Source organism: Pseudophryne corroboree, chromosome 6 (assembly GCF_028390025.1).
Source record: "Pseudophryne corroboree isolate aPseCor3 chromosome 6, aPseCor3.hap2, whole genome shotgun sequence".
NCBI lineage: Eukaryota > Metazoa > Chordata > Amphibia > Anura > Myobatrachidae > Pseudophryne > Pseudophryne corroboree.
This window is the reverse complement of record NC_086449.1, coordinates 171,794,892-171,821,496: the sequence shown is the minus strand read 5'-3', so window position 1 is coordinate 171,821,496 and position 26,605 is coordinate 171,794,892. Positions and strand designations below refer to the sequence as shown.

At 46.2% G+C, this 26,605-nt stretch overlaps 1 protein-coding gene and 1 pseudogene across 1 annotated transcript in view; both read right to left on the bottom strand.

The window, feature by feature from the left end:
• The window catches only part of LOC134936836 (tetraspanin-15-like), a 535,165-nt gene that overhangs the window by 362,097 nt on the left and 146,463 nt on the right, over positions 1 to 26,605 (bottom strand). The window lies entirely within an intron of this gene.
• LOC134937049 (5S ribosomal RNA) lies at positions 15,963 to 16,081 on the bottom strand (annotated as a pseudogene).

Below are 26,605 nucleotides of genomic sequence, written 5' to 3'. Positions count from 1 at the left end.
ATACAGTGTGTGTGTGTCAGTGTGCATCTTGTCCCTATACAGTGTGTCAGTGTACATCTGGTCCCTATACCGTGTGTGTGTCAATGTGGTCATATACAATCTGTTTTTGTGTCAGTGTGCCCCTGGTCTGTGTGTGGGTGTCAGAGTTCTCCTGGGACCTGCACCATATGTGTGATAGTGTGCCCCCTATATAATCTATCTAATGTGTATACACAGCTCCTCTGTGGCGTAACGTGCATAAGCGGCTGTAGTGTGGCAGAGGCTCCTCTGTGGTGTAACGTGTGGGATTTGGGATTTTATATATATACGTTTTGGTTTTTTTTATTTGCGGGGGGGGGGGGGGGCGCAAATTTACTATCTTGCCCCGGGTGAGAGCAACCCTAGTTTCGGCCCTGGTATAGGATTACACACTAAGCAACCAGTGGTGCTCCCACGTGCAGAGCTGCTCAGGAGCTAATAGAATACTGTTTTGTGTGGATATTACTTTGGTAACCCTTTCAGTTTTCTTTCTTTAAACAAGTAAATCTTTACCAGCTAGACGTTTTCTCAGTGCAAATAAAAAAGCATTGATGTCGGACAGAAGGGCAAAGATACATGGGGCACAATTGGGCATGTATTCATTTGTAAATCAGCTTTACTGTATATTCAGTTTCGGTATGGCTAGACCAGTGGTTCTCAAACTCGGTCCTCAGGACCCCACACAGTGCATGTTTTGCAGGTAACCCAGCAAGTGCACAGGTGTATTAATTACTCACTGACACATTTTAAAAGGTCCACAGGTGGAGCTAATTATTTCACTTGTGATTCTGTGAGGAGACCTGCAAAACATGCACTGTGTGGGGTCCTGAGGACAGAGTTTGAGAACCTGTGGTCTAGACTGACCTTCACACATCTGGGAAAAAAATAAGATTTTACTTACCGATAAATCTATTTCTCGTAGTCCGTAGTGGATGCTGGGACTCCGTCAGGACCATGGGGATTAGCGGCTCCGCAGGAGACAGGGCACAAAAATAAAAGCTTTAGGACTAGGTGGTGTGCACTGGCTCCTCCCCCTATGACCCTCCTCCAAGCCTCAGTTAGGATACTGTGCCCGGACGAGCGTACACAATAAGGAAGGATTTTGAATCCCGGGTAAGACTCATACCAGCCACACCAATCACACCGTACAACCTGTGATCTGAACCCAGTTAACAGTATGACAAACGTAGGAGCCTCTGAACAGACGGCTCACAACAATAACAACCCGATTTTTTTTGTAACAATAACTATGTACAAGTATTGCAGACAATCTGCACTTGGGATGGGCGCCCAGCATCCACTACGGACTACGAGAAATAGATTTATCGGTAAGTAAAATCTTATTTTCTCTGACGTCCTAGTGGATGCTGGGACTCCGTCAGGACCATGGGGATTATACCAAAGCTCCCAAACGGGCGGGAGAGTGCGGATGACTCTGCAGCACCGAATGAGAGAACTCCAGGTCCTCTTTAGCCAGGGTATCAAATTTGTAGAATTTTACAAACGTGTTCTCCCCCGACCACGTAGCTGCTCGGCAGAGTTGTAATGCCGAGACCCCTCGGGCAGCCGCCCAAGATGAGCCCACCTTCCTTGTGGAATGGGCCTTGATAGATTTAGGCTGTGGCAGGCCTGCCACAGAATGTGCAAGTTGAATTGTGCTACAAATCCAACGAGCAATCGTCTGCTTAGAAGCAGGAGCACCCAGCTTGTTGGGTGCATACAGTATAAACAGCGAGTCAGATTTTCTGACTCCAGCCGTCCTTGAAATATATATTTTCAATGCCCTGACAACGTCCAGCAACTTGGAATCCTCCAAATCGCTAGTAGCCGCAGGCACCACAATAGGCTGGTTCAGGTGAAACGCTGAAACCACCTTAGGCAGAAACTGAGGACGCGTCCGCAGTTCTGCCCTGTCCGAATGGAAAATCAGATATGGGCTTTTATACAATAAAGCCGCCAATTCTGACACTCTCCTGGCTGAAGCCAGGGCCAGTAGCATGGTTACTTTCCATGTAAGATATTTCAAATCCACCGATTTGAGTGGCTCAAACCAATGGGATTTGAGAAAATCCAAAACTACATTAAGATCCCACGGAGCCACTGGGGGCACAACTGGGGGCTGTATATGTAGTACTCCTTTTACAAAAGTCTGGACTTCAGGAACTGAAGCCAATTCTTTCTGGAAGAAAATCGACAGGGCCGAAATTTGAACCTTAATGGACCCTAATTTGAGGCCCATAGACAATCCTGTTTGCAGGAAATGTAGGAATCGACCCAGTTGAAATTCCTCCGTCTGGGCCTTCCTGGCCTCACACCACGCAACATATTTTCTCCAAATGCGGTGATAATGTTGTGCAGTCACCTCCTTCCTGGCTTTTACCAGGGTAGGGATGACCTCTTCCGGAATGCCTTTTTCCCTTAGAATTCGGCGTTCAACCGCCATGCCGTCAAACGCAGCCGCGGTAAGTCTTGGAATAGACACGGTCCCTGCTGAAGCAGGTCCCGTCTTAGAGGTAGAGGCCACGGATCTTCCGTGAGCATCTCCTGAAGTTCCGGGTACCAAGTTCTTCTTGGCCAATCCGGAGCCACGAGTATCGTTCTTACTCCCCTTTGCCGTATAATTCTCAGTACTTTTGGTATGAGAGGCAGAGGAGGAAACACATACACTGACTGGAACACCCACGGTGTTACCAGAGCGTCCACAGCTATTGCCTGAGGGTCTCTTGACCTGGCGCAATACCTGTCCAGTTTTTTGTTGAGGCGGGACGCCATCATATCCACCTTTGGTTTTTCCCAACGGTTCACAATCATGTGGAAGACTTCTGGATGAAGTCCCCACTCTCCCGGGTGTAGATCGTGTCTGCTGAGGAAGTCCGCTTCCCAGTTGTCCACTCCCGGAATGAACACTGCTGACAGTGCTATCACATGATCTTCCGCCCAGCGAAGAATCCTTGCAGCTTCTGCCATTGCCCTCCTGCTTCTTGTGCCGCCCTGTCTGTTTACGTGGGCGACTGCCGTGATGTTGTCCGACTGGATCAACACCGGCTGACCCTGAAGCAGGGGTTTTGCCAGGCTTAGAGCATTGTAAATCGCTCTTAGCTCCAGTATATTTATGTGAAGAGACATCTCCAGGCTTGACCACACTCCCTGGAAGTTTCTTCCCTGTGTGACCGCTCCCCAGCCTCTCAGACTGGCATCCGTGGTCACCAGGACCCAGTCCTGTATGCCGAATCTGCGGCCCTCTAACAGATGAGCACTCTGCAACCACCACAGAAGAGACACCCTTGTCCGTGGAGACAAAGTTATCCGCTGATGCATCTGCAGATGCGATCCGGACCATTTGTCCAGCAGATCCCACTGAAAAGTTCGTGCGTGGAATCTGCCGAATGGAATCGCTTCGTAAGAAGCCACCATTTTTCCCAGGACTCTTGTGCATTGATGCACAGACACTTTTCCTGGTTTTAGGAGGTTCCTGACAAGTTCGGATAACTCCCTGGCTTTCTCCTCCGGAAGAAACACCTTTTTCTGAACCGTGTCCAGAATCATTCCCAGGAACAGCAGACGTGTCGTCGGGGTCAATTGAGATTTTGGAAAATTCAGAATCCACCCGTGCTGTTGCAGCACTACTTGGGTTAGTGCTACTACGTCCTCCAGCTGTTCTCTGGACCTTGCCCTTATCAGGAGATCGTCCAAGTAAGGGATAATTAATACGCCTTTTCTTCGCAGAAGAAACATCATTTCGGCCATTACCTTGGTAAAGACCCGAGGTGCCGTGGACAATCCAAACGGCAGCGTCTGAAACTGATAATGACAGTTTTGCACCACGAACCTGAGGTACCCTTGATGTGAAGGGCAAATTGGGACATGCAGGTAAGCATCCTTGATGTCCAGGGACACCATAAAGTCCCCTTCTTCCAGATTCGCTATCACTGCTCTGAGTGACTCCATCTTGAACTTGAATTTTTGTATGTACAGGTTCAAAGATTTCAGATTTAGAATAGGTCTTACCGAGCCGTCCGGCTTCGGTACCACAAATAGTGTGGAATAATACCCCTTTCCCTGTTGTAGGAGGGGTACCTTGACTATCACCTGCTGAGAATACAGCTTGTGAATGGCTTCCAATACCGTCGCCCTGTCTGAGGGAGACGTTGGCAGAGCAGACTTTAGGAACCGGCGAGGGGGAGACTTCTCGAATTCCAACCTGTAACCCTGAGATACTACCTGCAGGATCCAGGGGTCCACCTGTGAGTGAGCCCACTGTGCGCTGAAATTCTTGAGTCGACCCCCCACCGCCCCTGAGTCCGCTTGTAAAGCCCCAACGTCATGCTGAGGGCTTTGCAGAAGCCGGGGAGGGCTTCTGCTCCTGGGAGGGAGCTGCTTGGTGCACTCTCTTACCCTTTCCTTTGCCTCGGGGCAGATATGACTGTCCTTTTGCCCGCTTGTTCTTATAGGAACGAAAAGACTGCGGCTGAAAAGACGGTGTCTTTTTCTGTTGGGAGGGGACCTGAGGTAAAAAGGTGGATTTCCCGGCTGTTGCCGTGGCCACCAAATCCGATAGACCGACCCCAAATAATTCCTCCCCTTTATACGGCAATACTTCCATATGCCGTTTGGAATCCGCATCACCTGACCACTGTCGCGTCCATAAACTTCTTCTGGCAGATATGGACATCGCACTTACTCTCGATGCCAGAGTGCAAATATCCCTCTGAGCATCTCGCATATAAAGAAAAGCATCCTTTAATTGCTCTATAGTCAATAAAATACTGTCCCTATCCAGGGTATCAATATTTTCAGTCAGGGAATCCGACCAAACCACCCCAGCACTGCACATCCATGCTGAGGCGATGGCTGGTCGCAGTATAACACCAGTATGAGTGTATATACTTTTCAGGGTAGTTTCCAGCCTCCTATCAGCTGGATCCTTGAGGGCGGCCGTTTCAGGAGACGGTAACGCCACTTGTTTTGATAAGCGTGTGAGTGCCTTATCCACCCTAGGGGGTGTTTCCCAGCGCGCCCTAACCTCTGGCGGGAAAGGATATAATGCCAATAACTTCTTTGAAATTAGCAGTTTTCTATCGGGGTTAACCCACGCTTCATCACACACTTCATTCAATTCCTCTGATTCAGGAAAAACTACAGGTAGTTTTTTCAGACCCCACATAATACCCCTTTTTGTGGTACTTGCAGTATCAGAGATATGCAAAGCCTCCTTCATTGCCGTGATCATATAACGTGTGGCCCTACTGGAAAATACGTTTGTTTCTTCACCGTCGACACTAGATTCGGTGTCCGTGTCTGGGTCTGTGTCGACCGACTGAGGTAAAGGGCGTTTTACAGCCCCTGACGGTGTCTGAGACGCCTGGACAGGTACTAACTGGTTTGCCGGCCGTCTCATGTCGTCAACTGATTTTTGTAACGTGCTGACATTATCACGTAATTCCATAAACAAAGCCATCCATTCCGGTGTCGACTCCCTAGGGGGTGACATCACCATTACCGGCAATTGCTCCGCCTCCACACCAACATCGTCCTCATACATGTCGACACACACGTACCGACACACAGCAGACACACAGGGAATGCTCTTATCGAAGACAGGACCCCACTAGCCCTTTGGGGAGACAGAGGGAGAGTTTGCCAGCACACACCCAAGCGCTATAAATATATAGGAACAACCCTACAGAAGTGTTGTTTCCTTTATAGCAGCTTAATATATCAATATCGCCAAAAAAGTGCCCCCCCTCTCTGTTTTTTTACCCTGTTTCTGTAGTGCAGTGCAGGGGAGAGTCCTGGGAGCCTTCCTCGCAGCGGAGCTGTGCAGGAAAATGGCGCTGTGTGCTGAGGAGATAGGCCCCGCCCCCTATTTCGGCGGGCTCTTCTCCCGGTGTTTGTGAGACCTGGCAGGGGTTAAATACATCCATATAGCCCCAGGGGCTATATGTGATGTATTTTTAGCCAGAACAAGGTATTATCATTGCTGCCCAGGGCGCCCCCCCCAGCGCCCTGCACCCTCAGTGACCGCTGGTGTGAAGTGCGCTGACAACAATGGCGCACAGCTGCAGTGCTGTGCGCTACCTCATGAAGACTGAAAAGTCTTCTGCCGCCGGTTTCTGGACCTCTTCACTTTTCGGCATCTGCAAGGGGGTCGGCGGCGCGGCTCCGGGACCGGACTCCATGGCTGGGCCTGTGTTCGATCCCTCTGGAGCTAATGGTGTCCAGTAGCCTAAGAAGCCAATCCATCCTGCACGCAGGTGAGTTCACTTCTTCTCCCCTAAGTGCCTCGTTGCAGTGAGCCTGTTGCCAGCAGGACTCACTGAAAATAAAAAACCTAATAACTTTTTCTAAGCAGCTCTTTAGGAGAGCCACCTAGATTGCACCCTGCTCGGACGGGCACAAAAACCTAACTGAGGCTTGGAGGAGGGTCATAGGGGGAGGAGCCAGTGCACACCACCTAGTCCTAAAGCTTTTATTTTTGTGCCCTGTCTCCTGCGGAGCCGCTAATCCCCATGGTCCTGACGGAGTCCCAGCATCCACTAGGACGTCAGAGAAATGTTAATTACCAGCAACTACGATACCGGCAAGCCTACAAATCCCTTTTCCTCTTACTATGAATGTTCTTGGCATTAGGCAACACATTTCTAGAAAGAAATCACAAAAAGATGGTACAGATTTCATGTATAATCCGGTGTAGCGAAACCGCGCTTGGAAAAGCAATTACGTTTGGTCACTGGTTTAAAGAAAGTTAAAACTGCAGCATACGGAACATAGGAGACATATTATTAGAGTATCTACATAACCAACTTTTATTTCAATTTTTAGGAAAAATGATCATGTCGATGCTCGTTTTCCTCACAGCTTACACATATAAGACTAAATTTAATTGGTTTTCTTAGGGACCCCTCACTTGTTTTTATCGAACTTCAGGAAGCAGCAGTGGCTCTATCCCAGAAAATACATAAACTATGAATACCGGTTGTTTGGATCCCGGCGCACAGTATACCGGCGTCGGAATCCCGACACCCGGCATACTGACACCTTTTCTCCCTCTTGGGGGTCCACAACCTCCCTGGAGGGAGAATAGATAGCGTGGCGCGCGTAGCGTGCCACCATGTCCATAGCGTGGCGAACGCAGCAAGCCCGCAAGGGTCTCATTTGTGCTCGCCACACTGTCGGCAAGCCAGCGGTTGGGATCTTGGCGCCGGTATGCTGGCCGCCGGCAACTCATACCACACCCGTAGCCATGATACATCCATTTTATACTCTCAATCTAAATTACATGATGCTGAACATAATTGTTATATTTCCAGGAAGAGCAAGGCATTCATTTACAGAGTTAGTTACATTTGCAGGAGAATTCTTTTTTGTACAATTTGTTCTTCTACACTGTGTCATGGTCATTTTGCTGACCCTAAATTGCCATTATTCCTCTACAAGCCTGACTGATATGCATGGTTTGTTCACTTCAATTTTTTTGTTCTATTACACTTTAATGTTTCTTCCGATACTTACTAATTAGGATAACAGTAATAACAGCACCAATGCTTTAAATAGTGTACACGTTATTGCTTTTTGAAATGAAATTGCAGATCTAGTGGCAAGTTATTATATCAATAAAGGGACCAGTTTTAGGGCTCATTAAGGCTCATCTGTCTCATGTTCTGTTACTGGAACTAGAACAAACCATATCTAAAAATTATGTATTGTTAAACTTCTCCTCTCCTCCTATTCCCTTGTTACAGAGCCATAATTAGCATATTTCTGCTAATTTCTGAGATGAAGCTTCCACATTATTATTATTTTTTTTAAAGACTTTGGGGAGAAGTATTAAACATTGGAGAGAGATAAAGTGGAGAGACATAAAGTACCAGCCAATCAGCTCCTAACTGTCATGACTCAAATGCAGCCAGTAAAATGGAAGGAAGGAGCTGATTGGTTGGCACTATATCTTCAAGGATTGATGCATAACCTCATTTATTTGTTAAAACAGTGACATGCAACAAGGCAAGCAGGTACATGAATATCAGGACACAAAGGGGGACAGACAGAGAAAAAGAGGGAGAGAAGAAAGGACCATTAAAAGGGAGGTGTGGGGGGGGGGGGAGGGTAGGGGGTGTTTGCATAGGAGCTTCCTCATTCTAAAGTGTGGATTCTGAGATTTTGGACAAGAGCAAAACAGAAGTACCTTTGCACTGAACAACCCATATTGCAATGCAAGGGATGCAAACAAATGCATCTTGGCCCTCATTCCGAGTTGATCGGTCGCAAGGCGAATTTAGCAGAGTTACACACGCTAAGCCGCCGCCTACTGGGAGTGAATCTTAGCTTCTTAAAATTGCGACCGATGTATGCGCAATATTGCGATTACTAACTACTTAGCAGTTTCAGAGTAGCTTCAGACTTACTCTGCCTGTGCGATCAGTTCAGTGCTTGTCGTTCCTGGTTGACGTCACAAACACACCCAGCGTTCGCCCAGGCACTCCCACCGTTTCTCCAGCCACTCCTGCGTTTTTTCCGGAAACGGTAGCGTTTTCAGCCACACGCCCCTGAAACGCCGTGTTTCCGCCCAGTAACACCCATTTCCTGTCAATCACATTACGATCGCCGGAGCGAAGAAAAAGCCGTGAGTAAAAATACTTTCTTCATAGTAAAGTTACTTGGCGCAGTCGCAGTGCGAACTTTGCGCATGCGTACTAAGCGGATTTTCACTGCGATGCGATGAAAAATACCGAGCGAACAACTCGGAATGAGGGCCCTTGTACGTAGGGTAAATACTGTATGCTATTGTATACATCCCACAAATTCTGGACAGCTTACATTTTATACTGATATTTAGATTTGAGTTAGGACATGCCCTTTCAAAATGTGAATTTCTCTGTGAATTTTAAATCTGCCCCATCTGCAGTGCAACATGGTTTTGCCAATGTGAAGTTACTTTTATGTTCCTTTTTGCTTCCAACTCGGAATCAGCCCCTAGAGCCGGTAGATACTTCCAGTTCTGTGACAAAACACACATACAAAAGTAGAGGTATTTTGTTTTAGAAGAGATGCCTCTCCACTTTTGGGCATAGCTGGTTCCACTTTATCATGTATTATCATGCATTAAACGAAGATATGTTCAATACATTAGTGGCCCCATGTCAAAAATCACATTCATGTCCCCCCCCCCCCCCACCACCACCATTACCACCACCTCCTTGTGCTTTTTTACAAAGTACAAAATGTGATTTGCAAAGAGTGTCTCAAAGCATCAATTTTAGGCATCAGCTAATGTTAATGGGTCTATACCAGTGGTCTCCAACCTTAACTGGGGTGTGAGCTACTTTCGGAATATAAAACCTCTGAAGGAGCTACCCTCTCCCCACAATGTGCGTGCTTTCCTGCGAAAGTGGGTGTGGCCTCACAACTACAATTAATGCCCCCCACGTAGTGCCAGATACACAAATAATGCCCCTCAGCAGTGCCAGATATACAAATAATGCCCCTCAGCAGTGCTAGATATTCAAATAATGCCTCCCAGCAGTGCCAGATACACAAATAATGCCCCCAGCAGTGCCAGATACACAAATAATGCCCCCCCCCCCCTGCAGTGTCCGATACAGTGCCCCACACAGCCACACAGTGCTAACCCTTGTTGGCTTCTTCTACTGGCGCCGGTGCTGCTCCTCCTGTATGAGGGACGGAAGGGGAGAAGAGCGCAGCGCGTAAACTCCTGTGAAGTCCGGAAAGCAGCTCTGGTGAGGGTGATAGAGTCTCTGGCGGCGGCGGGCATTTAAAATATGGTGCTGGTAAGTGAGCCAATCAAAACTCACTGTCCGGCAGCCAATCAGGTGCCGCCACTGCCGGTCCACGAGCTGATTGGCTGACGGCTAGCACCATATTAAAAATTAAGGGAGGAGGAGTGCAAGTGACTGCCCAAGCCCGTGCGCTACCGAAAAAACTACGGGGAGCTACCGGAAGCTTGCGAGCTACGGTTTGGAGATCACTGGTCTATACATTAGATGGGAACTGGGTCTGGCCGCTCCCCTGCCCCCCTCCATGGAAATGGTGGAGTGCCGCAAGTCCACGCCCCCTGACTAGCGGCACGCCCCCATGTGCTGTGTCGCACGCCCCTGCCCCTCTCCATGGAAATGGGGACGTGCTGCGAGTCCATGGCCCTACCCCCCCCTGACTCGCCCCTGTCATATGCAGCGCATGTGTGCACACACATGCCAGGGCAGATTTCGGCTCCCAGTCCACCCCTGGCTAAAGGAGGCACCCCATGTGATGCTTTTATTAATAAGACCTCTATTAAATATGCATATGCACATGCGTACACACAAAGAAAATATTCTTTCTTTACGTTTTCTTCTCTGCTGCAAAAAAGATAAGAAAAACTCTAGGCTAAACCTGAGGTTAAACATTTTGTTGAGAGTGGAGTCCTATGAATCTGGTGGACCCCATTTCAATAATAACCCTTTCACACCGCCAATGCCGGATCCCACCCTGGTATTGGAAACGGGTCCTTACCGGGTGGGATCCGGCATTGGACTGCTAGCTTGCCCAATCCGGAAATATCCAGGGCGGGTTGCGGCGCCGATAGCGGGGGCGGAGCTGGGAGATGAGATCATCCCAGTGCTCCCTGTTGTAGTGAACGGGTCCCGGGTCGTATCGACCCGGGAGCCCGTTTACACTGCCGTTAACCTGGTTTTCAACCTGGGAATAACACTACTTTATTCCCGGGTTGAATTGCCGGGTCAGGCGACCCAGGATTTCGGCTATGGCGCTTTCACACCGCACGCTGACCCGTGTTAACCCGGCAATATGCTGGGTCATTTGTGCAGTGTGAAAGGGGTATACTTCATAATCAAGGACTTCAGCAATCCCAAAAATGTTACACCCACAGTAAGTTCAGGTTCATTTTCTATATTAACTCATTAAATACTGAACTCTAGCTTTGGATGATGTTATAAAGGTATTTGCAGCATAGGGCCACTATATCAGGCAACTGCTGTAGGTAAAATTGGTAATTAAAGGATTAAAAGCTAGTGAAAAATAATAAGGTAGTAATATAACGAGTTTTATGGTAAGAACTTACCCTTGTTAAAACTCTTTCTGCGAGGTACACTGGGCTCCACAAGTCTGGATAATGGGGTGTAGAGTAGGATCTTGATCCGAGGCACCAACAGGCTCAAAGCTTTGACTGTTCACAGAATGCACAGCGCCGCCTTCTCTATAACCCCGCCTCCCAGCACAGGAGCTCAGTTTAGTTAACCAGCCCAATGCAGTAGCAGGAAAAGAGACGACAACGGTTAGTAGCCACAAACACCACACTCTCACGACAGGAAAAGTGTCAGCGGCTAATGCCATATCAACCCAAAGAAGCTAAGTGCGTCAGGGTGGGCGCCTTGTGGAGCCCAGTGTACCTCGCAGAAAAAGTTTTAACAAAGGTAAGTTCTTACCATAAAACTCGTTTTCTGCTGCGGGGTACACTGGGCTCCACAAGGATAGACATAGGGGATGTCCTAAAGCAGTTCCATATGGGAGGGGATGCACTGTAGCGGGCACAAGAACCCGGCATCCAAAGGAATCATCCTGGGAAGCGGCAGTATCGAAGGCACAGAACCTTATGAACGTGTTCACTGAGGACCACGTAGCCGCCTTGCACAATTGATCAAGGGTCGCACCACGTTGGGCCGCCCAAGAAGGTCCAACAGACCGAGTAGAATGGGCCGTAATGTGAACAGGAGCTGACAGACCAGCCTTCACATAAGCATGCGCAATCACCATTCTAATCCACCTGGCCAGGGTCTGCTTGTGAGCAAGCCAGCCACGTTTGTGAAATCCAAACAAAACAAAGAGAGAATCAGACTTTCGAATAGAAGCAGTTCTCTTCACATAGATACGGAGAGCCTGTACCACAACCAAAGACCGCTCTTTGGGAGACAAATCAGGAGAAACAAAAGCTGGAACCACAATCTCCTGATTAAGGTGGAACGAAGAAACCACCTTAGGTAAATATCCGGAACGAGTCCTAAGAACCGCCCGGTCATGGTGAAAAATCAGATATGGGGAACTACAAGACAAGGCACCCAAATCCGACACTCTTCTAGCAGAGGCAATAGCCAGCAAGAACACCACCTTAAGGGAAAGCCACTTAAGGTCAGCTTGAACCAAGAGCTTCAAATGGAGGCTCCTGCAACGCCTCCAAAACCACCGACAAGTCCCAAGGAGCCACAGGCGGGACATAGGGAGGTTGGATACGCAACACACCCTGAGTGAAAGTATGAACATCAGGTAAAGACGCAATTTTTCTCTGAAACCACACAGACAAGGCAGAAATATGAACCTTGAGGGAGGCCAGACGCAGGCCTAAATCTAGGCCCTGCTGTAGAAAAGCCAAAAGTTTGGCTGTACTAAACTTGGAAGCGTCATAATGGTTAGATGCGCACCAAACAAAGTAGGAATGCTAGACCCGATGGTAAATCTGAGCAGAGGTCGGTTTCCGGGCCCGCAACATAGTTTGAATGACCTCTTCAGAAAAACCCTTAGCTCTTAAGACGGAAGCTTCAAGAGCCACGCCGTCAAAGACAGCTGGGCTAGGTCCTGGTAGACACAGGGGCCCTGAACGAGGAGGTCTGGGCGTTGTGGAAGTAGAAGTGGACGCTCTGACGATAGGCCTTGCAGGTCTGAGAACCAGTGCCGTCTGGGCCACGCCGGAGCTAAAGCAGATTTCCTTTTTCTTGCTTGAACTTCCGAATTACCCTGGGCAGGAGTGACACCGGAGGGAACACGTACTGCAGCCAAAACCTCCACGGCACTGCCAGCGAATCCACAAATGCTGCTTGAGGATCCCTTGTCCTTGCTCCGAAGACCGGAACCTTGTGATTGTGTCGAGACGCCATCAGATCCACATCTGGAAGACCCCACCTTTCCACGAGGAGTTGAAACACTTCTGGATGGAGGCCCCACTCGCCGGCATGCACGTCCCGATGACTGAGAAAGTCCGCTTCCCAATTCAGGACTCCCGGAATGAATATTGACGATATTGCCGGTAGATGGCGTTCTGCCCAACGTACAATCCGTGAGGCTTCCTTCATTGCCAAACGGCTTTGAGTGCCGCCTTGATGATTTATGTAAGCCACTGTGGTGGCGTTGTCCGACTGTACTTGAACAGGACGGTTCTGAATCAAATGCTGGGCTAAGTTCAACGCATTGAAGACTGCCCGCAATTCCCGAATATTGATCGAGAGGAGAGATTCCTCCTTGGTCCACCGACCCTGCAAGGAGTGCTGCTCCAGCACCGCGCCCGAACCTCTTAGACTGGCATCTGTCGTCAACAGGACCCAGTTGGATATGCAGAAGGGACGGCCTCTGCACAGTTGTCGGTCCAGGAGCCACCAGAGCAGCGACAGACGGACCTCCGGAGTCAAAGAGATCATGTGAGACCTGATCCGTTGAGGCAGGCCGTCCCACTTGGCTAGAATCAGCTTCCGGAGGGGGCGAGAATGGAATTGAGCATACTCCACCATGTCGAATGCTGACACCATGAGGCCCAGCACCTGCATTTCCGAATGTATCGACACTTGCGGACGAGAAAGGAAGCAACGAATCCTGTCCTGAAGTTTCAGGACTTTCTCCTGAGACAAGAACAACCTCTGGTTGTGAGCGTCCAACAGCGCTCCCAAATGCACCATGCTCTGAGCAGGGACCAGGGAGGATTTCTTCCAGTTGATGAGCCACCCGTGGGCTTGTAGAAACCGGACCGTCATATCCAGATGACGCAGGAGAAGATTGAAGTCTTCACTTTTTACCTCATAAAAAGCTTTTCTTAGGGCTGCCTGGAGCAGCCCCTCTGTTAAGTGCCTGCTTACTGCAGCACCAACTGACAAACTGAGCTCCTGTGCTGGGAGGCAGGGTTATAGAGGAGGCGGCGCTGTGCATTCTGGGAACAGTCAAAGCTTTGAGCCTGTTGGTGCCTCGGATCAAGATCCTACTCTACACCCCATTGTCCAGCCTTGTGGAGCCCAGTGTACCCCGCAGCAGAAAAATTAATGTCCTATACAGTAGTAAAAGGATAAAAAAAAACGATATATATATATATATTTCTTTATCTTTTTAAATGAAGAAATGTTAGCTGTCATATTATTTTATCCTTTATATGGTACCACAAGGGGTCCATGTGGCACCATAAAAAGCACATACAAAACCGGCATTGCAGGACATAAAGGGGGAAATTCAACTGACTTTTCAAACAACTGATTTCCCCCCAAAGTGCATGTAAAAGTACAAAACATGCATTACAGGACAAAGTGCACACAGAAGTACAAAACAAGCACACAAAAGCATTGTTCTTTGTACTAAAGGTATAGTAGTACAAACAATGTTGCTAGAAAATCAGTGCTGGCTAAATCATAATTGATAAAGAGATGGGGTTTGAGAGTCTATTTGAAGCTTTGGAGTCTAATGGGGGGGGGGGGTAGTGAGTGGAGAGCAGCACGGAAAAAGTCATAGCAACATTAGCGGAAGCAAAAAAAATAATGTCCAATTACAGCTAGATTTTCATGTGGGATTGAGGCCCCCACACTGCCAATGCTGACCAATACTATTTTGTGTACGGCCCATATGTTTTAGTTAGCTTCTCTGAGGTACTCTATGGGGCATTTAGGAACTTTTCAGCTGCTAGTAAAAGTTGTTACAGTGAAAAACTCTGCGGTCTGTCTCCGTTCCCAGCACTAGAGGCAGCTTCCCTGCTCTAGTGTTTTCCCGCCTAGTGTCAGCTCAGTGCAGGAGGATGTGCTTGGGGTAGATGCTAGAATCAAGTGACCTAAAGGACCTATGATGTCAGGGGGAGGAGCTAGGCCAGCGGGATAGTTTTTCTACTATCCACGCCACCAACTACTACCTTTAGTAACCCTGTGGTGAGCAAAGCGGAGCGAGCCACCGAACCCGAAGCATGGTGAGCGAAGCAAGCCTGCGAGGGTACATTTCGTCAGAGGTCTCTTATCCAACTTGGATTTAGAACTAACCATGTGCTTAGTGCAGTCTGAGAGAGTTCTTCCTGACGTGCAGCTTCTGCTCTCCTGTGTGTGTGACCTTGTCTACCCCGCAGCCACTCTGTGTGTATACAGCTGCATCCTGTGTGCACTGAGACGCTGTGCTACCGTTGAACTGCTTCACATGTATACTGTGAGTTTCTGCTGCTGCAGAATATCTTCTATATACTACAAGCTGTTATCTCTGTTATATGAATAAACCAATCATTCTGGTTAATTGTCGTTGTGTGGACTAACATCCCTATCCGACACCGCAACACTCTGCCAACAGGTTATGGGCCAAGGAGCCCAAGTTGGAAAGGCATTCTAAAACAGGAACATAAGAAATAAAAGTGCAGCTGATTAAAGAAGGAGTACTTTTATTAAATACTAGCTGGAGTACCCGGCGTTGCCCGGGATTTTAAGAATGTTTGTTTAAAAAAATCAATGTAAAGATTAACCACACAAGTTGCCGCTAACATTTTATTCCTTGTGGAATTGTTTTTATTTCCACCATTTGTAGCTGTTTTCTTTGGTGGCATTTTATATTTTTAACTTCAAAACAATAGAACATTTTGTAAATCATCACTGACATATTATGCACATCCGTAGTAGAGGGGAAAGAAACAGAAAAAAAGAGACCTTTGTTGGGAGCACTCCCACTTGGAAACAAATATGATTTGAGTAATAGGCAGTGATGTAAAAAATAAAGTAATTTAAAACGTAACCTTTAATTGTATTGTATTAAAATATAGGTACACCAGAAAATATGTTGTTTCACTAATAAGTGGCTATTCAATGTAAGCCACCTGGTAAAGCTAAATTGTGAAAATATTGATGAATATACAAGGCATTATTTAGCAGGCCCAAAATGCTTGAATGTATAAATATATAAAGTAGGTGCTATGACCAAAGTAGTGCCGTCAAAAAAACCTACAACACCTGGTATTCCTTAGTGGTCCACCACCTAAGTACTGACCAGGCCCAACACCGTATTGCTTCCAAGATCAGACGAGATTGGGCATGCGCGGTGTGGTATGGTAGTAGATTAGCATTGATATGGCAAATTCTACCGCTAATATATAGCTGGTAGAAGGTTATTGGTAAGCACCTCGTTACCAAATTGACCAAATGATCTCTAAAGAGACAATATATGTTTAACCATCATTGCACCAAAATGTATCCCAAATATGTAGGTATACGTAAGTTTAAATCATGTGGTCAATAATTTCTTGGCCAGCGGAGAATGCCTGTATGTTTCATTGTGTGCTATGCAGCACCTTTAAAAGTGGGTTTCTGCAATGGGTGAGGCAGGTATAGACCACTGTTATACTGATGACATGCCGCAATGTTTGTATATGATCCAAAGAGAAATCGTCTCTATTATTAATTGGATCTCCCTATTAAAGGGGAAAAAAAGGTTATTGTGAAATTATGAACTCCAAAAGTTGCAAATAAAGCTCCTAATATGCCATAATATAAATTGTAGGACAAAGGGTGGACATAGAATGATATGGAAATGTTTCAGCTTGGAGAAAGAAAAAAGAGACAGACTTAGAAAGTAGGCGAGATGTATAGCAGTCTCAATTATCCATTTGGAGGCTAATTAGTACAATAGTGCCTAACATGGTATAAGTGCTGTCTTTGAAACAAAAAAGTTACCACAATAACTATTTTGCATGTATCCACAGTGTGTCTATAATATATCTGTCTAACATGTAACAGACAGATAGATAAGGCCAGAATGAACCCAAAAGGCACATAGAAAACGAACCCCCACAGAAAGAACATATGCTAGGTAAATTTTACAATGTATTTAGCTATGATATGCACAATAGCTTTCTACTCCTGTAAAAACCAGCATATAAATAGGCGCTGATGCAATGCTTTATGATAATTGGCATAACATTTGCCAAAGAGACCGATGCACATTGATTATTGAATTTATATATGTGCAAGTTGATTTAACGGGAGACAGAATAGCAAATGGGACAAGAGAAATACTTATATGTTTGCCCACTCGTGGTGCGCCGCTGGCCGCCGAGCTCCAGCGTCTGTGCGGCTTGTCTGATCTCCTCTCCTGCTGACGGGAGACAGAATAGCAAGTGGGACAAAAGAAATACCTAAGTGTTTGCCCGCTCGTGGTGCGCTGCTGGCCGCCGAGCTCCAGCGTCTATGCGGCTTGTCTAATCTCCTCTCCTGCCGGTCTCCGGTCACATGAGCGCACTCATCGTGACCCTGTTCACCTCCCAACGTACGTTTCACTGATTAGCTTGTTCACGGGTAGTGTGAACATGTGGTATCAGGATCTGTCTTAAATCTGTGCAAGTAGCCAATCAGGGCTGTACTTGATTGATTGCCATTTATGTTGATTCTGACACGGTTTGTATGAGCTTAATAGTAATTAGAAAAATAAGTGGATACAGATTAGATGTCCTGCAAGAGGTTTGCGGATTGAATTAACAAGGGGGTTTAGTTGTTACAAGCCCGATGGTATATAATAGTAGTGCGTGAATGTGTCTAAGGAATGAATATAATAATGTGTAAGGTATAATGTGATTAATTATAAGAGTGGAGCTTATTGTGTGTGGATGTTAGGGTGAAATTAGTGCAATAATTATTTTTTGTATGGGATTAATGAATGGATAGACTTGATTAATAGGGGGGGGGAAAGGGGGGGGGAAGAAGAAAGAGTGGTGAAAAGGATATATAGTGAGGTTAAAGAAGGTGCTACATAAATTGTATAATTGGTGTAGCTGTGAGTAAATTTAAATATGAGTGCTGATATTATATTTGAGGCAGCTATCTAATGATTTAATGAATAACAATGCTGCAAGAGATTGATATACTATATAATTGGCTTAAATTGCTAATATATTTCAGAACCATGATATTAGGATAGTAAAAATAGGAATTATAACTATGGTTATTGAGAGTGAATTAATGAAAATGGTTATTGAAAATGAATTAATCAACTTGGAAGGAATGCTCCAAAATTCATAGTTTCATTCAGTCCATGTGGATGGAGTGAGTCTAATTTAAATGTCCATTCACATTCCTTCCGTAGGAGAGTATTGGTCAGGTCTCCCCCTCGTAGACCCAATTTCACTTTTTCTAGTCCGCAGACTTTAAGTCCATCCCACCGACCTGCATGGTTAGAGATGAAGTGTCGTGCTATAGAGGTAAGTTGCTTCATTTTTTGTAGGTCTCTGGTGGCATTCCGAATGGATCCAATATGTTCAAGAATTCTTTGCTTGAGGGCTCTAGTCGTCATACCCACATATCTTTGTCCACAAATGCACACAATACAGTAGATCACACCTTCGGTGGAACAGTTGATGAAATGCTTAAATTTAATGTCTTTACCAAAGCGGTCCTGAATATGGTCAGTCTTAAGGATGTATTGACATGCTTTACAGTGACCGCATGGGTGTGTGCCAATAGTGGTCTGTGGTTTGTCTCGAGATGGTTGGAAATGGCTAGACACCAATCTATCTTTCAAATTTCTTGATCTCCGCCAACTCATGGATACTTGTGGGCCAAGTTTTTCAGATAAAGTGTGGTCCAAGTGGAGAATTCCCCAGTGTTTTTGGATAGCTTGTTTAACATGGTGCCATTCTTGGCAAAATCCCCCAACGAATCTGATGGTTTTGTCCTCTTGTTTCTTTTGTTTCTTATCAAAAATTAAATGTTCTCTCTGAGTGGTCTGGATATTTCTACTAGCTTTCTTGATGGATGTGTTGCTGTATCCTCTCTCACGAAGTCTATTAGAGAGGTCTTTGCTTTGTTCTGCGAAATCCTGATCATTGGAACAGTTCCTTCTTAAGCGTAGGAATTCTCCTTTGGGTATATTATTTATTGTGGGAGGGAAGTGGGAGCTGGTTTGATGTAGAAGTGTGTTGGATGATGTCTCCTTCCTGAATAACTTTGTTGAAAGCATGTCATTTTTATCTTTATAGATGAGTACGTCCAGAAATGGGAGTTCATCTTGACTGATGACGTGAGTAAGGCAAATATTGAGATTGTTGTTGTTTAAATGTTCGATGAACAGGAGTAACATCTGTACATCTCCTTCCCATATCATCAGAATATCGTCGATGTATCTTACCCACATAATGATGTTAGTCGTGAAGACATCATTACTGTCACTGAATACAAATTCGCGTTCCCACCATCCTAGAAAGATATTGGCATACGTCGGGGCACACGCTGCCCCCATAGCTGTGCCCCTATGCACATCCTATGCACATCCTGAAATAGTCTGTGCTGCTGGGCCACCTCTAAGGGTGCTAGTGGTGTGTTACCCCCACAGTGTTTGTTCCCAGAGTGTAAGTCATATGTGAACCATTGCTCCAGGCATTCCAGAGTTGTGCTGTCTGTAGGAAAACTCTGTGCTGCTCCCCACCCCTAGGGGTGTGTTACCCTCACAGTATTTGTTCCCAGATTGTAATTCATATGTGTAGCAAGTTTGTTTAAAATTGGTCCAAGTATTCGTAAGTTATGCTGTATCCTGAAATACTCTGTGCTACAGGCCCACCCCTAGGGGTGCTAGGGGTGTCTAACACTGACAGAGTTTGTTGATAGATTGTAAGTCAGATGTGTCCCACGTTTTGTGTAAAGTGCTCCAGACCTTCCACAGTTATGCTGTCTGCTGACATACTCTGTTCTGCTTTCCCATCCCCAGGGGTGTTAGGGGTGTCTGACCCCCACAGTGTTTGTTCCCAGAGTGTAAGTCGTATGTGTAGCAAGTTTGTTGTAAATTGCTCCAGGAATTCCAGAGTTATGCTGTCAGCTGAAAAACTCTGAGAAGCTGCCTCACCCCTAGGGATGCTTGGGGTGTCTTAAACACAGTGTTTGTTTCCAGATTGTAATTCATATGTGTACCAAGTTTGTTTTACATTGGTCCAAGCATTCAGGAGTTATGCTGTCTCCTGAAATAATCTGTGCTGCTGTCCCACCCCTAGTGGTGCTAGGGGTGTCTAACCCCCACATAGTTTGTTCCCAGATTGTCAGTCAGATGTGTCCCAAGTTTGGTGTAAAGTGTTCCAGGCCTTCTACAGTTATGCTGTCTGCTGACATACTCTGTGCTGCTGTTCCCCCTAGGGGTGCTAGGGGTGTCTGACCCCCACAGTGTTTGTTCCCAGAGTGTAAGTCATATGTGTACCAAGTTTGTTGTAAATTACTGCAGGCATTCCAGAGTTATGCTGTCTGGTGAAATACTCAGTGCTGCTGCCTCACCTCTAGGGGTGCTAGGGGTGTTTTCCCCCCACAGTGTTTGTTCCCAGACTGTAAGGCATATATATACCAATTTGTGATTACATGGCTCCAGCAATTCCGGAGTTATGATGTCTCTTGATATACTCTGTGCTGTTGTCTCCCCCCCCCGTCCCCAGGGGTGATAGGGATTTCTAATTTTCTTAGTTGCCTCCGCTGTGTTTTAATACGCTTGCATGTCAAATTTCACAATCTTCGCTTGTAAACTGTGGATTTGTATAGCAAGACAGAGTGACAAATTTTTACTTTTATATAGTAGAGAAGAATGTACAGTACAGGGAGCAGCGTGAACTTTACAAAGCAAAAAGGCTCAGATAATTGCACAACGTGGAAATTTGCAATGGAGATGCTGCCTAAGTGGGAAAAGTTGTGGAAAGTCACAATTGAGCCAGGAGCAGACCCAAACCCAGACGAAGTGGATAGAGCCTGATAGGCTTGGCCGTGGAACAAAACGTCTACTCCATTATCAGCGGGAAAGTGTCAGCCAAAGACATGTGGGCAGCTATGCAAATGGAATATGAGGACAAAGGTCTGATGAGAAGAATAAACTTGAGGCTTATGCTGTACAAGACAAAGTTAAGTGCCTGTAAAGACATGAGCGATTAAATTGATAAAATGCTGTCAGTAGCTCAGCAGTTGGCATCTGTGGGTGCACAGGCTGACGATGAGGAAATGGCGGTGGCGATGTTACAAAACCTGACACCAGAATTCGATTTCCTGGTAGTAGCTTTGGAGTCTAACGATAACAAGCTGAGAACAGAAATTGTAAAAGCCAAGCTGCTGCAATTCCAAGAACGTATTCCTGTCGAGACACATGCTAGGGGTTCTGCCTTATTCACAAAAAGTACTAAGTCCAGAAAGCTCAAGTTCAAGTGCTTTATATGTCACAAGGTGGGGCACAAGGCCTCAGATTGCAGACTGAGAAATTGCAGTGGTATGCAGAAGAAGCGTGACAAACCAAATAAGTCAGCATTGAATGCAACAGATAGTCATAAGAAGGATTGCTGGTATATGGACTCAGGGGCCACTAGACATTTCAGTTGTAATCAGGAATGGTTCAATTCACTGACAGAATGTGAACCCATTACAGTAAAAGGGATTGGAGTACAAAGGGCCTAATGCAGACCTGATCGTAGCCGTGCAAAATTTTGCACGGCTACGATTAGTTACTCAGACATGCGGGGGACGCCCAGCACAGGACTAGTCCGCCCCGCATGTCTGGCCCTGAAATCCCCCCGCACAAGTACAAAAGCATAACACGGTGGCGATGCTCTTATACTTGACAAATAGCTCCCTACCTACGCAGCTCCTGCGCGCTGGCAGGGAACTACCCATCGCTGTCCGGGTCGCAGCGACTGTGTGTCACGTCATGCAGCCACCACAGCCCGGCCATCGCATGGTCTGGGAACTCCTGCATTGCCCGGACTGTGCCCCCAAAACGATGGCCAAATGCCGCCAGCCCACCCACTCCCGCCCCGTGACCACCTCTGCCTGTCAATCAAGCAGTGGAGATCGCTGGGCTGAGATGGCCATCGGCTGTCTGGCAAAACGCACAGCAGCGATCAGGTCTGAATTGGGCCCACTGCTTAAAAATTTGGGACAATCACAGTGCGTATAAGAATTAAAGCTGAAACAGTTATAACAGACATCCAAGACGTCTTGTTCGTGCCAGATTTGGGAAGCAATCTCATTGCTATAAGCATCCTGGAGAAAAAGGGTTACAGAGTCCAATTTACAAAGGGCAAATGTATGGTGCAAAATGAGAAAGGGACTGTAATTGCTTCAGCAACCCGGTGCAACCAACTGTATGTCCTAGACACCGAGCAGTGTTCTGCAATGGCGGCCCCTGATTCAAACCAGTCGATGGAGCTGTGGCACAGGCGCCTAAGTCATCCAGGATGACAACGTCCAGAAACTACTCGATGCAATGGCAACTGGAATCACTGTAATACTGAGAGACCTGTGTGTGAGAGTTGTATAAAAGGAAAGCAGACTCGCACCCCATTTCCTAAGTCTACTAGTAGAGCGGAAATACCACTAGCCCTAGTGCATACTGACGTATGTGGTCTGACGAAGATGGAATCAATGAGTGCCAACAGGTAATTTATAACTTTTACTGATAATGCCACAAGGATGACACGTGTATTTCATGAAAGCTAAAAGTGAAGTTGTCAATAAAACTGTAGAATTCAAGAACCTGGTGGAGACTCAGACGGGTATGAAATTAAAAGTCTTGAGATCCGACAATGGCGGAGAGTATGACAACAGAGTTTTAGCACAGTTCCTGAAAAAAATATGGCATACAGTATCAACTAATAATTGCTTACACGCCAGAACAAAACGGTGTGAGTGAGCGTGCAAATCGTACAATTGTTGAGAGAGCACAGACTATGTTTAGTGACGTAGGCCGGGAGAAAAGCTTTTGGGCAGAGGCAGTGTCTACTGCGTTATATCTTAAAAACCGTGCACCCACAGTAGCCATAAAAGGTAAAACACCACTGGAGGCGTAGTCCAAGAAAAAGCCAGCTGTCAATCATCTCCGTGTCTTCGGCTGTAAAGCTTATGCACATATACCTAAGTAGAAAAGACGGAAATTAGATCCAAAGTCAGTGGAATGTATTATGCTAGAATACTGTGAAGAAAGCAAAGGATACAGGCTTTGGAACATTACAAACAAACATCTTCTAAAGTCTAGAGATGTGGTGTTCCATGAGACAGAACCAATCACTGGAACAGTGGAACAAGAATCACAGGAACAATATGTATCGCTGGATGTACAGGCAGCAGAAAGCGTGTCTGAACCTAAAAGTGTTAATGCATATACCCAATCAGGAAACAGAAGTTCTATGAGGAGCAATAAAGGTGTTCCATCAAAAAGATACAGTGAGGAATATGCAAATATAGCTTACTGTGAACCCCAAAATATACTGGAAGCAAAATCAAGTAGCGACTGGAAAGAATGGAAGTTAGCAATAGATACAGAGCTGTCAGCTCTGGATGATAACAGTACAGGGACTGTAGTTGAGAGGCCAAATAACCGTAACACAATCAAGAACAAGTGGGTTTTTTGCAGAAAGATGAATGCGGATGGGACTATTGCTTGTTATAAAGCCTGCCTTGTTGCTAAAGGATACACACAAAAATCTGGGATCGACTACGGAGAGATCTTTTTGCCTGTCGCAAGGTGCAGCACCTTGAGGTCAGTTATTGCCATTGCTACACTTCATGATTTATTGTTATACCAGTTAGACTTTGATTCTGCATTCCTAAATGGAGAGTTAATTGAGGAGATGTATATGGAACCACCTGAACATTGTGACGAGAGTATGTTCCAAGAGGGAAAAGTTTGCCTCTTAAAGAAATCTTTGTACGGCCTAAAGCAAAGTGTTTGCTGTTGGTATGTGAAACTGGATGCTGTGGTGCTAGAGATGAACTTTGTTAGGTCAGAGACTGATCACTACTTATATCACAAAACTATAGAAGAAAAGCGGTTTATCGTAGTTGTGTATGTGGATGAGCTATTGCTAGCAGGTCAAGAAGAGCACATTATTGATGTAAAACAGCAGCTGAAACAAAAATTCAAGCTATAAGATTTAAGCCCTGCAAATCATTTGTTAGGCATGAGGATTGTACAAAACCTGAAAGATGGGACTGTTACAATTGATTAACAGACATATATTGAAGCAATACTTTGCAAGTATGGAATGTCTGATGCAAAACCAGTGAGCACTCCTATTGACAAAAGCATAAAGATAATAAAGGCCATCTCACCAACCAGCCAGGAGGAGATAAGAGGAAATAAGAGAGGTTTCAATTCAAAATGCTGGTTGGTAGCTTCATGTATGCAAGTATTGCGACTCACCCCCGACATCACAGATGCAGTGAGCCGGGCAAGCCAGTTTGCAATTAACCCAGGGAGGCAACACTGGATTGCAGTTAAAAGAATCATAAGGTACAAGTTCATGAAAGTTGATGTTTACAAAGTCAAAAAGTACGACTTTGGGAGTTTTCTGTGATGCCGATTGGGGATCAGATGAGGATGACCGTCATTCCTATACAGGATATTTGTTAACTTTGACAGGCGCAGCTGTCAGCTGGCTGAGCAGAAAGCAACCCACTGTTTCCATAGCACTTACAGAAACTGCAAAAGAAGCTTTATGGATAAAGGAGACTTTATGCGAGTTTAGCCTTCTTTACCACAGTGAGAATATCAACATTGCGTGTGATAACAAGGGAGCAATTGATTTGTCTTCCAGCACCAAGCATTATAAACGGTCCAAACACATTGCCATTAGACATCACTTTATCCGTGAGTTAGTGGAAAATAATAAGATTTTACTTACCGATAAATCTATTTCTCGGAGTCCGTAGTGGATGCTGGGGTTCCTGAAAGGACCATGGGGAATAGCGGCTCCGCAGGAGACAGGGCACAAAAAGTAAAGCTTTTTCCGATCAGGTGGTGTGCACTGGCTCCTCCCCCTATGACCCTCCTCCAGACTCCAGTTAGGTACTGTGCCCGGACGAGCGTACACAATAAGGGAGGATTTTGAATCCCGGGTAAGACTCATACCAGCCACACCAATCACACCGTACAACCTGTGATCTAAACCCAGTTAACAGTATGATAACAGCGGAGCCTCTGAAAGATGGCTTCCTACAACAATAACCCGAATAAGTTAACAATAACTATGTACAATTTATGCAGATAATCCGCACTTGGGATGGGCGCCCAGCATCCACTACGGACTCCGAGAAATAGATTTATCGGTAAGTAAAATCTTATTTTCTCTATCGTCCTAGTGGATGCTGGGGTTCCTGAAAGGACCATGGGGATTATACCAAAGCTCCCAAACGGGCGGGAGAGTGCGGATGACTCTGCAGCACCGAATGAGAGAACTCCAGGTCCTCCTTAGCCAGAGTATCAAATTTGTAAAATTTTACAAACGTGTTCTCCCCTGACCACGTAGCTGCTCGGCAAAGTTGTAATGCCGAGACCCCTCGGGCAGCCGCCCAAGATGAGCCCACCTTCCTTGTGGAGTGGGCCTTTACAGATTTAGGCTGTGGCAGGCCTGCCACAGAATGTGCCAGTTGGATTGTGCTACAAATCCAACGAGCAATCGTCTGCTTAGACGCAGGAGCACCCATCTTGTTGGGTGCATACAATATAAACAACGAGTCAGATTTTCTGACTCCAGCTGTTCTTGCAATATATATTTTTAATGCTCTGACAACGTCCAGTAACTTGGAGTCCTCCAAGTCACTTGTAGCCGCAGGCACTACAATAGGCTGGTTCAGATGAAATGCTGACACCACCTTAGGGAGAAAATGCGGACGAGTCCGCAGTTCCGCCCTGTCCGAATGGAAAATCAGATATGGGCTTTTGTAAGATAAAGCTGCCAATTCTGACACTCTCCTGGCAGAAGCCAGGGCTAGAAGCATGGTCACTTTCCAAGTGAGATATTTCAAATCCACCTTATTTAGTGGTTCAAACCAATGAGATTTTAGAAAATCCAAAACTACATTGAGATCCCACGGTGCCACTGGAGGCACCACAGGAGGCTGTATATGCAGCACTCCCTTAACAAAGGTCTGGACTTCAGGGACTGAAGCCAATTCTTTTTGAAAGAAAATCGACAGGGCCGAAATTTGAACCTTAATAGATCCCAATTTGAGACCCATAGACAATCCTGATTGCAGGAAATGTAGGAATCGACCCAGTTGAAATTCCTCCGTCGGAGCACTCCGATCTTCGCACCACGCAACATATTTTCGCCAAATTCGGTGATAATGTTGCACGGTTACTTCTTTCCTTGCTTTAATCAAAGTAGGAATGACTTCTTCCGGCATGCCTTTTTCCATTAGGATCCGGCGTTCAACCGCCATGCCGTCAAACGCAGCCGCGGTAAGTCTTGAAACAGACAGGGACCCTGCTGAAGCAAGTCCCTCCTTAGAGGTAGAGGCCACGGATCTTCCGTGATCATCTCTTGAAGTTCCGGGTACCAAGTCCTTCTTGGCCAATCCGGAACCACTAGTATCGTTCTTACGCCTCTTTGCCGTATAATTCTCAATACTTTTGGTATGAGAGGCAGAGGAGGAAACACATACACCGACTGGTACACCCAAGGCGTTACCAGCGCGTCCACAGCTATTGCCTGCGGATCTCTTGACCTGGCGCAATACCTGTCCAGTTTTTTGTTGAGGCGAGACGCCATCATGTCCACCATTGGTCTTTCCCAACGGGTTACCAGCATGTGGAAGACTTCTGGATGAAGTCCCCACTCTCCCGGGTGAAGATCGTG